This window comes from Carcharhinus amblyrhynchos, chromosome 12 (assembly GCF_965287045.1).
Source record: "Carcharhinus amblyrhynchos chromosome 12, sCarAmb.v2.hapA, whole genome shotgun sequence".
Taxonomy (NCBI): domain Eukaryota; kingdom Metazoa; phylum Chordata; class Chondrichthyes; order Carcharhiniformes; family Carcharhinidae; genus Carcharhinus; species Carcharhinus amblyrhynchos.
In genome coordinates, this window is record NC_137335.1 from 69,712,487 (window position 1) to 69,726,201 (window position 13,715).

General features: G+C 42.1%; 1 protein-coding gene across 1 annotated transcript in view; it reads right to left on the reverse strand.

Moving 5' to 3' along the window:
- Positions 1 to 13,715, reverse strand: part of fmn2b (formin 2b) — a 409,270-nt gene that overhangs the window by 344,482 nt on the left and 51,073 nt on the right.

Genomic DNA, 13,715 nt, shown 5'->3' on the forward strand with positions numbered 1-13,715 from the left:
AGGCTCCCTGTGCCACGTCTACGATATCTGCAGGGCTCTGAGAAATGTTGCACCCAGACCCAAGAGATCAACTTCCAATGTAACTGATCCAGTATCACAAGACGAGGAGCAAGGCTGCTCTAAATCATTAAACAGCCAGGTACATCGACATACCAGTTGCAAATTATCCTCCTCAGGTTAACACCAGCATCAACACTCACCATACAACTAACCACATTCACACTGTTCATTTGTTCTATACACGCACAGTCAAGGGCACTGCAGAGTTATTGCATGTCAGATGCAAAGCCAGCAGCAGATCAGTTAGAACAATCGATTTGCATAAACTTGATCAGGATGCAGTGCCTGGCTCAACAATGTGGCTGGAACATTAACATTCTAATTTTTATTTCTCATGCTATAACCCAACCAGCTGGATACTTGAAACTGTTACAACAAACAACAGACCCTCTGCTAGCACACGCCGTTAACCTGCTTTAAGAGTCACAGTACAAACACTGGGATGTAAACTGCAGTACAATTGTGAGCGAAGAACAGCCCAACACTAGGCTGTATACTACAGAAACAGATCAGTGAAGTGGTGCACCAAAAACGAAAAACTTTTATTTTACTGGAAATGGTAACTTTTAAAGAACTGCTTGACCAATTTGTTGATTCAGAGTAAGTTTTAGAAATACTCTGGCCTAGACTTTGCAATCAGCATAGCCAGCTTCCCTCAAAGATCTACAAATCATGATGGTGTGATTTCATCTTTTCCAATGTCAATTTGAATCCAACACTAAATTAGAAGGATCCTTAGGCATCCAATTGTACTGCAGGTTTTAAAAAATAAATCATAAAGTACGCTCACTGGCAACAAGCTAGGAAATTAAACACTAATCAGCCTTTTTTAAAAAAAACTTGAGAATGAAGTAATAATTGGGATAATTATTTTTTAATATTGATCTAATATTTCAAAGCCATGAAATAACGGTGTGGAAAGAATTTAGCGCTTGTGCAAATGTAAGAACTGCTTCTTCCCTGCTGCCAGACTTTTGAATGGACCTACCTTATATTAAGGTTGATCTCTCTCTATACCCTAGCTATGACTAACAGTACCCGCACCCTCTCCTTTCCTTCTCCCTTATGTACTCTATATACAGTATGCTTTGTCTGTATAGCACACAGGAAACAATGGTTTTCACTGTATCCCAATAATAGATCAATGTCAAGCTTTCAGGGTCAGAGAGGATATTCAGCAGTAGTAATGACCGAGAAGGCTGTTGGAAACCCATGTGCACATGGAGTCTCAGTTTCGCCATAGAGAAGATTGATACAAGACAATCCACATCTGTAACTTGCATACTGTAGTTTTTTTCCTGCACAAGCCTTACACAAATTGGGGAATAGATTCAGAAATAATATTCTGCAACATGAACAAAGAGGAACAATGTTTTAAGAAGAGACTAAATACTCAGACCAAATGATCCACTGCATCAGCACATCTCCTTAAATAAAATGAACAAAGCAATTATAATGATTTTAAACGAGGCCCAAGATGTGGACCTCAGAATATGAGCTCCCAGATTAAGGTGGTAATGGCTTCCCCAATCAGTGAGCCCTGCACATGAACATAATGTGCAGCATCAGGGTTACTGGCACTCTGGGTTTATGCTCTTTACAAGGAAGTACCTATCTGAATGGCGCTTGCTAAGTAAATAAATTTAAGTTTGTTGATGGGACACTGGCCACAGAGGAGTTATTTCAGCAACGAGGAGGAAGTACATTTCAATCTGTAAATCTGCACATCACACTGTAGTAAAGGGTGCACGTCACTACTTCATGTGCAGAATGAGACAAACGGATCCCACTTTTTCATGAGCAGAAAGTGTTGGAAAATCTCAGCAGGTCTGAGTGTTTATGGAGAGAGGATAGAGCCAATGTTGAGCAACTGGATGACCCTTCATCAGAGCTGCACCTTCCGTTTTTTGTTTCAGATTCCAGCTTCCACAGTAGTTTGCCTTTACCCATATTTGCATAGTCACTCGAGGAAAAGTAAAACCCTCAAAATCCAACATCTTCAGACTACGTAAGCCCCCAGAAAACATTAATGTCAGGTAAAATAAGGATCTGAGCTCAGCATGCAAGAGGATATTTGAAAATAATGCTGAAAGAGTATGCTGGATTGTCAGTGGATTTTGTTCCTTAAAAAGGAAGTACCCAAGGTGCTTGGCCCTAAAAGAATCATACTTCTTGAGAAATGGTCCCCTGGTGTCTTGATTAAAATCTGCTTCTTCAATGAACATTACGCTCCCTCAAGAAAAAAAATTAAAATCTCCCCAAGATGGTGAATTAAAGTTTATTTATTAGTGTCACAATTAGACTTGCATTAATACTGCAATGAACTTATTGTGAAAATCCCCTAGTTGTCACACTAGTGCCAGTTCAGGTAACTGAAGGAGAATTTAGCATGGCCAACCCACCTACCCGCACATCTTTGGACTGCGGGAGAAAACTGGGCTGCCCGCCAGAAACCCATGCAGACATGGGGGAAAATGTGCAAACTCCACAGTTACCCGAGCCGGGAATCAAACTTGGGTCCCTGGTGCTGTGAGGCAGCAGTGCTAACCACTGTGCCATCCTTGTATTTTGTATGCAAGATGGCTTCCATGTTCACCACAAGTCAGCATTTAATAAAGTAACATATTATATGAAGCAATGAGATGTCTTAATCAAATAAGTTGCTATGTAAAAAAAGTACATTTACACAGTTACAATCTCACAGCAGGACGTGGCTAGACAAACTAAGCTTTGAAAAGAGATGTGGCCACTTACAAATTGTATGAACATGTTGTGCAGAAGACAAATGGAGATCAACTCACTGCATAACAGCATGATCAAGATTCTCCCAATGAATTGATATTTAAGGATAGCAGCTGTGAACTATAAGAGGGTTAATTCCATTTGAAAGCACTAATTATGCAGAAAGGTTTATTTTGCTGCATTAACGGGCGTGTTAATTCTCAGGAGCAATGAGGGAAACATTAGCAAAAGCTGAGTCATGTTGATACTCCTTGCTCTGCATCGATTGATTGTTGCTGTGGCATTAAACAGCAACCAGCAAGGGCTGCACTCCAAATTCCTACAGTTTTCTTTAATCCAGTCGGAGCCTGTGCTGCAGTGGAACAAAAAGGAGGCGGCGGCAGCGGCGGCATGTACAGAGACGAGCAGGGCAGTGACCAAACCGACACAAAAGGACGGCAAGGGGAATGCACCAAAATCCCCAAGTGGCACTGACATCTTGTCACAGGCCCACGTGGAAAGCTGGGAAACATGCTACCACCTAAAACAAGGCCAGCTATGCCACTGTAATAATGAACAGTGTATCCATACTTCTGGAGCGAAGGCTCAAGCCTAAAAGGACAACATTGTTAAAAACATGAACTTTGCATTGGGATTATGTGCTCAGGGATCAGCACATTACCAGCAAGATTAGCTGACATTTACAATACTTGCTGGCATTTAACCGATTGGCATGGTGTCAGACTGTAAAGTTTTACGTTGCTTTACTTTTCATGCATAAAAACGTACAAGCAACAGCCCAAGGTTAAAAAGTCAAGTACTTGGATCTGGATTCTCCTCAAATATACTAGTCATGGTTTACTACTTTTTTTTTAAACAAAGAGCCGTCATGCCTCATCCAAGCTTCATTAACTTTCTAGTGGAGAGAATTATTAAAAAATTCATTTGTGGGCCGCGTGCATCATTGGCTGATCAGCATTTATTGCCCATCCCTGGTTTTCCTCAAAACAGGAGTGGCTTGCTCAACCATTCCAGAGGGCAGCTGAGAGCCAACTACGTTGTGCGGCTCTGGAGTCACATCTAAGCCAGACCAGTAAGGATGACAGATTTCCTTTTCAAAAGGACATTAGTGGATCAGATGGACTTTTCCTGATAATTAACAATAGTTTCATGGTCATCAGTAAATTCTTAATTCTAAATACTTTCTGAACTCAAATTCCACCATCTGCTGTGGCAGGTGGCATTTCTTCAGTCAGAGAGTGGTGAACTCATGGGATTCATTGCCACAGAAGACCGTGGAGGCTCAGTCACATTTTACTTACGACAAATTGATAAGTTCTTGACTGACAAGGGGATCAAAAGGTTACAGGGAAAAGGGAAAAGGCAAAAGGAATTGGGTTGAGAAACTTATCTGCCATGATTGTATAGCAAAGTAGACTCAATGGGCCAAATGGCCCAACTCTGCTCTTATATCTTATGATCTATGGGATTTGCACCCTTGCACCCCCCCCCCCCCCCTCCCCACCCAAACATGAGCTGAGCTTCTTGAATAATAGCCTCGTGATAATACCACTAGGCCATTATCAGCAGTGTGAAATCTTGCACCCCGCAGCAGCCAACAAACCTACTCATTTGCACAAGATTTGTACACATGCTCAAAATTACAAAAGTCCAAGTCATCTCATTTGATTGGATGAATTTCAGTAGCAAGATTGGGAACGGTGAAAAAAAAATCAAAGTACAAACTCTTTTTGGGGGTCATCCCATAGTTCCACTGCCACACTTGGTTTAGAATTATGGCAGCACAGTGCTTAGAACTGCTGCCTCAGTGCCAGGGACCCAGGTTAAATTCCCAGCATGTGTCACTGTGCACGGAGTCTGCATAGGCTTCCTCCACCGTCTGAGAGATGTGCTGGTCAGGTACATTGTCCATATCAAATTCTCCCTCAGGTGTAGCCGAACAGATACCCAAGTGTGACGATTAGAGGATTTTCACAGTATCTTCATTGCACTGTTAGTATGAGCCTACTTGTGGCCAGAAAAAAATTAAACTTAAATCTTGGTCATATTTTCCAATTCAAATGGGAAAACAGTGAATTTTTTTATACATTGGCGATAAGCCCATTTTGCTGCGCTGGCATTAGCCAATTGCATCCGTTAGATTTTTAAAGTCCTGCCACACATTGATCTACAAATAAAGTGGCATTTTATCTGAAGTTGCTGGGACAGATGTCACTATACACCATCTGCCAACAAAGTGTTATTGCCAGCTAATCTGCTGAATAGTTTACATTTGCAATGGAGGTCCTGATGTGATCTAACCCAACATAAACAGAAAGCTTCTCTGCTACCTGAACCCAAAGATCACCGGACTGAGGGAGACATCTTAAAAGGAATTCAGGTTTTACGTCAAGTGAAACAGCGTGATCTTTAGTTACGGAGATTGGATTCCTAAATGCTGGTATAGTCCTGTGAATGCTGCACCAGATGGCGCATATATTCCCAGTGAAATTCTACTCCACATTGTTTCATTTCAAGATTTTGTGCATTACAAATTAGCACGCGCATGCTGTAAACTCCTAATATCGCAGCTTTGCTTCAGGTGTCCAACATTTGGGTTAATCAGTCAGCACAAAACAAGGTGTAGCTTGCGATGCTTCCAATGCCCAAGCTAAAGTAATAGCAGGAATTCTAATTGAGTACGTTATTCCAATCAGAATTACCGTAATTCATTAGCACCAAGGCCCTTTAGCTTGAAGGCAGTGACAAGCAGAGATTCTGGATTCTGACTCACGTACTGCATTTGAAAGTCTTTACATGACGCAATCAGAGCAGACTTTTACTGATGATGGAGGCATTAAAATTTGAGACTTAAAGAAAATACCTCGAGACCAAATCTGTTCTATTTTTTAAAAAAAGGACTAATTTTGAAGAGCACAGGACTGTCTACAGCTGTGCTCAGTTAAAGGCTATTTGCATGCTTCAATGCTTTCCTATCAGTTAAAGCACTTAATAGCACCAAGTACACAATTATCACACATGTACTCAAGCTTATGAGAACACTTCCAATAAAAGACAGGCATAATTAATTTGTAATAAAAATGGCTACAACTGCCAGATTAGAGAGAGAGAAAGGCTTCAGCATTTGAAAGGAAGAAAGGTCATTTGTATTTTGTAATGTCCTAACTCTATTGGGAGCTATGGATTTTACACAAAAACAAAAAGCAGTTTGCACACTTGGATTCAAACTAAACGAGAGATTTATTTTAGTAACTCTTTCCTGTAGAGTTCAAACTTAAAGTAAAAACAGCAGCCTGTGGCAACAGCTTTACAACATCACCAGCAAATCAGAACAACTCTTGAAGCAACTTGCAATCCTTTAAAATATATAACACATTTCAGATGTGGACAGTCCTGTGCTGTATGTCTGGAAGAAAGTTTTATTTCAGATTTGTAGCATTTACAATTTTACTTTGCATTTTGTTGTCTTTTATTTTTAAATGCACGAGTAAAGACTTTTTAAATGGACCTACCTCACATTAAAGTTGATCTTTCTCTGCATCCTAGCTATGACCGTAACACTGTATTCTGCACTCACTCCTTTCTTTCTCTATAATGAATGTTTTAACTGTGTAGTGTGCAAGAAATAATACTTTTCACTGTATACAATACATGTGACAATAATAAATCAAGGATAACATTTCCATCCATCTCATTAGGACTGCATTAAGGAATTGTTCAGCACAGGAGGTGGCCATTCAGCCCACCACACCTGCAATGGCTGTTAGAAAGTCACGCTCCCTCCAATCACTCATTCAATTGCCTATCATGTGTCAGTCATCTTCAACTGTGAAAGATTTATGGCTTGCTTAATGATTCAGGCAACAGGTTAACTGTTTTCTCCTCATTATCTGAGGCTGAGCCACTTGAAGATAACAAACACTCCTAAACTTATTTACCTCTTACTCTATGGGGTCAAAAAACAAAAATACATACATGTAGCAAACTTTGCCAGTGTGATCTTAAAGTGTATGACCAGCAGTTAAAATGGTTTGAGACCATTCTGATAGATGCCTTAATTATTTCTAATACATTTGTATTTAAACCACACTCAAGTAAAGCTGTGCAAACTGCAAATGAAAGTAATTATTGGATAAAATGTTGCTTTTACAAACAAGAAGTAGCCATAGCCCATTTTGTAATAAGTCTAAGGGATTGTAGCTTGACATCAATTGAAGGGAAGTCTGTCATGCAACCTAGTCTTTGTGTCACTTCTGTGAGCAGAACACAGCATAGTTCTGATGTCTTCATACAAAATGTTTCCTTTTGCCTATTCTTAAATAGATGTACCCACATGTTTACACAACTCCTCACGAGCGATTGATATCTATATCATAACAGCACAACAGCCCAGAGGAGGAGGAGTGGGGTGGGGAAGAGGAGTGAAAGAGTTAGAAAATCATGGCAAAATCTCAATTTTGACCTTCTCCATGCACTGCAATCCCAATTGGTCCACCCCTCCCTGATGTCCATATAATCACTGACCAGCTTGATCGTCACTCAGGCAGTGAAGCAACCAGTCAGTGAACACCGCTGGTAGGTCCATGCCAGGGATTGGAGGGGAGGAGCTGGCTTGCAAGGGATATGGGAGGTCATGGTGGGTGGGGACTGGAGGGGATGTCAGAGGCCCTGTGGTGGGATCAGAGATCCAGGGGGTGGGGGTAGGGCAAGGGGAATGTTGATTAGTGGGTGCCCAATTGTGGAGGCTCCATAGGCAGGCACAAGTGTGAAGGCACCTGCCCTCAAAATCCATTAAATCCTCACCTCAAAAGAAACTGCTGACCTGACACTGAAAATTTGGTGACATGAATTAAAGTTGAAAAGTGAGGCTCACATTTCAGACTTTAAAACCCAGGAAACCTACCCTTTACCTCAAGCTAATCCCAAGCCCATTCCAAATTAACCCAAAATTTGTAGCCCTCGAGGTAATATTAGTGCAGGATTTAAAACAAGCTACACGGCATTTCATACATTGCACTATAAACTGTCCCCATTACAAAACAATATTAACAAACATCAGTTCCAGTTTTAATCAGCAGGGCTTGTGAATGGTCCAAAAGTGGCTTTAAATCGATCGGCACTGGTTACTGAATTCCTTGCAAATGCATTAATGTGTGTTAATCTATGTAAATTTATTCAATGGCTGCCTTAATAAGGCATCACAAATCCTAGTTCAACTAAAAATCTATCTATCTATACAGCCCATATTCATCATTTTATTCTTGGCCAGACAGATGGGATACAATTTAAAACCTGTGGCCAAAAAAACAAAGCATCTCCCTTCAGAATTGCAGCTTTTGTTCACACACTCATTCTGTTGCCTAATTTTCTGGAACAGCTGCTCAATGGCAAGTCCTGCATTTTGAGATGGGTCCTTCTGGTGATTGACTAGAGGCCTATTTTGGGGACTGATATGCAAAATTTCCATCCCTGCCCTCTCCTGCACAACCCTGATGACTTATCTTACCATACTCGTGGACGAGAGAAAGCACCCTTGCATGGCTAGTTAGCACTGCTGCCTCACAGCACCACCAGGGTTCAATTCCAGCTTGGGTCACTGTCTGTGCAGACTCTGCACATTCTCCCCATGTCCGGGTGCTCTGGTTTCCTCCCACAGTCTGAAAGACATGGTTAATTGCGTTGGCCATGCTACATTCTCCCTCAATGTAGCTAAACAGGTTCTGGAGTGTGGTGACTTGGTGATTTTCACAGTAACTTCATTGCAGTGTTAATGTAAACCTACTTGTGACACTAATAAATAAAGTTTAAAGCATTCAATATTGAGCAGCTAAAGCTCAAACTCAGTTCTGTCCAAAATTCCTGTAGGAACCATATTATGTTATTAGTTATGCCAGTAATGCTGATGACACCAAAGTCGGAGGTGTGGTAGATAGTGAGGAAGGGTGTCTTAGTTTACATGGGGACTTGGACAAGTTGCAGAGCTGGGCCGAGAGGTGGCAGATGGAGTTTAATGTGGAAAAGTGTGAGGTAATTCACTTTGGCAGGAATAACAGATGTGTAGAGTATAGGGCTAACGGTAGGACCCTGAATAGTGTGGATGAACAGAGGGATCTAGGTGTATGTGTACATAGATCCCTGAAAGTTGGGAATCAAGTAGATAGGGTTGTTAGGAAGGCATACGGTGTCTTGGCGTTTATTGGTAGGGGGATTGAATTTAGGAGCCGCAGCGTCATGTTGCAACTGTACAAGACTCTGGTGCGGCCGCACTTGGAGTATTGTGTGCAGTTTTGGTCCCCACATTATAGGAAGGATGTGGAGGCTTTGGAGAGGGTGCAGAGGAGGTTTACCAGGATGTTGCCTGGTATGGAGGGGAGGTCCTATGGAGGAGAGACTGAGGGATTTGAGGTTGTTTTTGTTAGAAAGGCGGCGGCTAAGAGGGGACCTTATTGAAACATATAAAAGATGATTAGAGGTTTAGATAGGGTGGACAGTGATAGCCTTTTTCCTCGGATGGAGAAAGCTAGCACGAGGGGGCATAGCTTTAAATTAAGGGGTGGTAGTTATAGGACAGATGTCAGGGGTAGGTTCTTTACCCAGAGGGTGGTGAGGGATTGGAATGCCCTGCCTGCTGCAGTTGTAAATGCGCCTAGTTTGGGGGCGTTTAAGAGATCCATGGATAGGTTTATGGATGGAAAGGGTTTGGTTTAGGTTAGAGGGTCATTGCTTTTTAACTGGTCGGCGCAACATCGTGGGCCAAAGGGCCTGTTCTGCGCTGTAATGTTCTATGTTCTAATGCAATAGCTACACTGGTCAGAGTCAGACTATTACAGCAGAGCAGAAGGGTCTTTGACCCTTCATGGTGCACCGACCATCAAGCATCTATCTCTATTCTAATCCCGTTTCCCAGTACTTGGTGCATAGCATTGTGTGCTACCATGTTCCAAGTGCTCATCTAAATGCTTCCCACCTCTATCATCCTTTTCAGCAGAGAGTTCCAGATTCCCACTTTCCTCTAGCTGAAAAACTTTTCCCTCAAATCCCCTCCCGACCTTTACCTTCAATCCACCACCTTGTTATTGACCGCTCTAAGGGGAAAAAGGTTTAACAACGTCCCTCAATTTTGTACACCACAATCAGGTTACCCACTCAGCCTTCTCTGCTGCAGGGAAAACAAACCCAAGCTCTTTTCACAGCTAAAATGCTGCAGCCCAGTAAATCAGCTTTGCATCCTTTCTAATGCAATCACATCCTTCCTCCAGAGTGGTGGCCAGGACTGCACACAGTACTTCAGCTGTGGACTAATGAATGTTTTATACAGTTCCATCATAACCTCCCTGCTCTTATTCTATACTTTGAGTACGAAATTATCCTAAATGCTTTCATAACAACCTTGTCTACCCATCCTGCTGCCTTCAGGGATTTTTGTACATGCAGCCCAAGCTCCCTCTGATCCTCTGTATTGCTTAGCAGCCTGCCATTCACTGTCTTCCCTCGTCTTGTCAGTTCTCCCAAAATGCACCACCTCATACTTTTCAGATTTAAACCTGACCAGCCCTTGTACATCGTCCTGTAATCTAAAGCTTTCCTCCTTGCTATTTACCACACCAGAAATGTCTGCATCATCCAGTCTAGGTCATTAGCTGCTCAAATGACAATTTATGGCTAATGTGAGTTTGCTGCATAGTTCTAAGGATACAACAGGATAGGGAGCATATGCTTGGCATCTGGAAATTCAAAAGGTGCTTTGCCACTTGGCTTAACTCCAAAGGAAAGCCAAGTGAGACTTCCTCCTGCAGGCAGTACAGCTAGTTCACACTAATGCCACAAGTACAAGTAACAAATTACAATAATAGAAACAGAAAAAAAAACAAAGTGTTGGAACTCAACAGGTCTGGCAGCACTGCGGAGAGGGAGAAACAACTTCAAACTCAGTCCCATGGCAAGGTGGGAACATGGAGTGTTTCCCACTGCACAGGCCAGCAGAAAAACAAAATATACTCTGGCCCTGGCCTTATCAATTATACACCTGGGTGTTTTGTGCCATATTCTGTGGCAGCACAGTCTGCCGTTGCATCCAGGAGCCATGTTGAAAAGGTGCCCAATATCACTGACCTGCAATTGAAGAAAGAAAAGCAAACTGCCCGAAAGAAATAGACAGATGTCTGAGAATATTCCGAGGCTGGAAGATGGACCTCCGGGGGGGAGGGGGCAAAAAATCTGGCAGGGGGGCACACACCAGCCTCTGGTGGGTGTTCTGATCCAACTTGGGCACAAGAAGAACTCCCTGTTAGATGATTCACACCAACATGAACTTCTGGGTCTCCCGCCATATTTTGCCCCAATCCTGCCATGAATTCCATCCAGAGAGTTGACATTTTTCTTCCAATATGACTCTTCATTGGTTTTGGAACATCTAGTATGATTTTGTTCCGTGCCCCCATGGTGCAGTTTGCTGAGGCAGCTCACCATTGGCTGGCTGTGGGATTTTCTGGTTTGCTGTCGACAGGACTGCAAGATCCCCTCGATGAGAACAGCTGGAAAAGTTCAGTCATTATGGGATACAAAGGGACTTGGGAGTCATTATTCAAGATTCTCTTAAGGTTAAAAGACAGGTTCAGTCTGCAGTTAGGAAGGCAAATGTAATGTTAGCATTCATGTCACGAGGGCTAGAATACAAGAGCGGGATGTACTTCTGAGGCTGGATAAGGCTCTGGTCAGACTCCATTTGGAGTACTGAGAGCAGTTTTGGGCCTCATACTGAAGGAAGGATTGAACGAAGGCCTCGGAAAGGGGCCAAAGGAGGTTCACAAGAATGTCCCTGGAATGAAGAGCCTGTCATATGAGGAACAGTCGAGGACTCTGGGTCTGTACTCGGAGTTTGGCGGGGGGTGGGGCGGTGGAGATCTTATTGAAACTTAAAGTATACTGGATATCCATGTCCGCTCTATCCAGGTTTTGCCTGGATAGAATGGACATGGAGAGGATGTTTTCACTAGTAGGAAAAATTAGAACCAGAGGGCACAACCTCAGGCTAGAAGGGATGATCCTTTAAAACAGAGATGGAGGAATTTCTTCAGCCAGAGTGTGGTGAATCTGTGGAACTCTTTGCTGCAGAAGGATGTGGAAGCCAGGTCATTGAGTATCTTTAAGACAGCGATAGATAGGTTTTTGATTAATAAGGATTATGGGGAAAAAGGCAGGAGAATGTGGATGAGAGAGGGGAAAAAAAAAAACCAGACATGATTGAATGGCAGAGCTGACTCGATGGACCAAATGGCCTAATTCTGTTCCTATGTCTTATGGTCTTAACTGGTTTCTCCCTCTCTACAGGTACTAACAGATCCACTGTCATTGTGATCACATTACTCCTCGAAAAACATTTCCCACTTAAGATTGCTTATAAAGTCAGCTTTTTGAAGGATTGCATTATTAGTCACACAGCTTCAGGCCAGCAACAAAGGCTCTTTATCGTTAAAAAACAGCTCTCATTTAGAAGCTTTTAATCACTATGCCACATTGAGACCACCATTTGCACCAATAAATCCTGTTCTACAAACTCTAAAGGGTTGATCTGCACTCAAAGCCGAAATCTTTTGCATTGCAAGAGTAAAAAATAAATCTTGATCCTATAACAAATTAAAGGGAAAAAAGGGTTAAACTTTACATTACACCTGGACCAATACAACCTCCAAATGTAACCTTTGGCTTCCGGAACAGAGTATTAGTTTTTTCAAAAGCAGCAGCTGCCAACAGGAGGTCTAATCCCGGACAAAATGCTTTCTCCGAAATTCTTTCGGAATCAAAGGGTGAAGAGAATTTGTGCGCAAAGCTTGACTGCATCAACAAGGGTCCAGCTGCGCTGTCCTGCATAATAAGTACCTTCATCGTAGATTCCCAGATGAGTAGTCAAGAACAGTTCGAGTGCAGGTCCCTTCTTATTTGGGAGCTCTTGACCATGACAGGTTGAAGCTATTCTGGGAAGAGTTGTTAAGACTTCTGGTTGTTTTAGAAGCCATATACAGTACTTTCCACTTTGTCATAGGAAGTTAGTATTTAGTCTAAGAGGAGCCTCAAATTCTTTACCCATACAGGCTGCCCCTGCTTCTCCTGTAGACTTCAGCAGCCTTATTCTGTTAGTATTTAAGAAAGGGTAAAGAGAAGATTTAACTTTCAAAAGGGCTTGCTCAATTTGTATACTGACAATTGCTATTACCTCAAGTCTATAATCAATGCTTTCTCCTTCTTTTGAGCCACTCACTAAGCACCCATGCGATTATAGTTTTCCCTTAGACCCAAAGCAACATGCAAGTCTTGTACTAGTGCAAGAGATACACAGGCTATAGTGTGAAACTTATGCTACCACCAGTGACCTACTAGAGTTTCAGCTGATTAAGTCAACTCTTTAACAAAACAATCACTTCAAATGAGCTGGTGAACAGGCTGAGCACACAGTGCATGGCGATACCCAAGGTCTGTGACATTTATACTACCTGATCCCACTGACTGATTTCACAAAGAAAGATGAGGGACTTTTGATAAGTATATTTCAGCTTTACATAAAAAGGTGGTTGTAAGACTTCACATCATTTCCTTCGTTTATATATCCAGCAAATTGCGAGGGGAGAAATTTCTGACAAATTGCAGTTGAGAAGAAATTTTCCACTACAAACTATTACTCCCATCTGAGTGATGTTATGGGATACCAGGGCTTGGCTAACAAACACTAAAGCAGTTCACATTCCAACTCAATGAATCAACCATTAGTTTAATTATTGGAGTGAGTACTCCTCCTTTGTTTACAACAGTCAAGTCCATTCCTTGCCCACATCAAAAAAAAGCCGAGAGGCATGATTTACAAATTTTAAAAAGTCTTTCAATCTCCCATCTAACACCCAATTTACCAATTGAAGGGA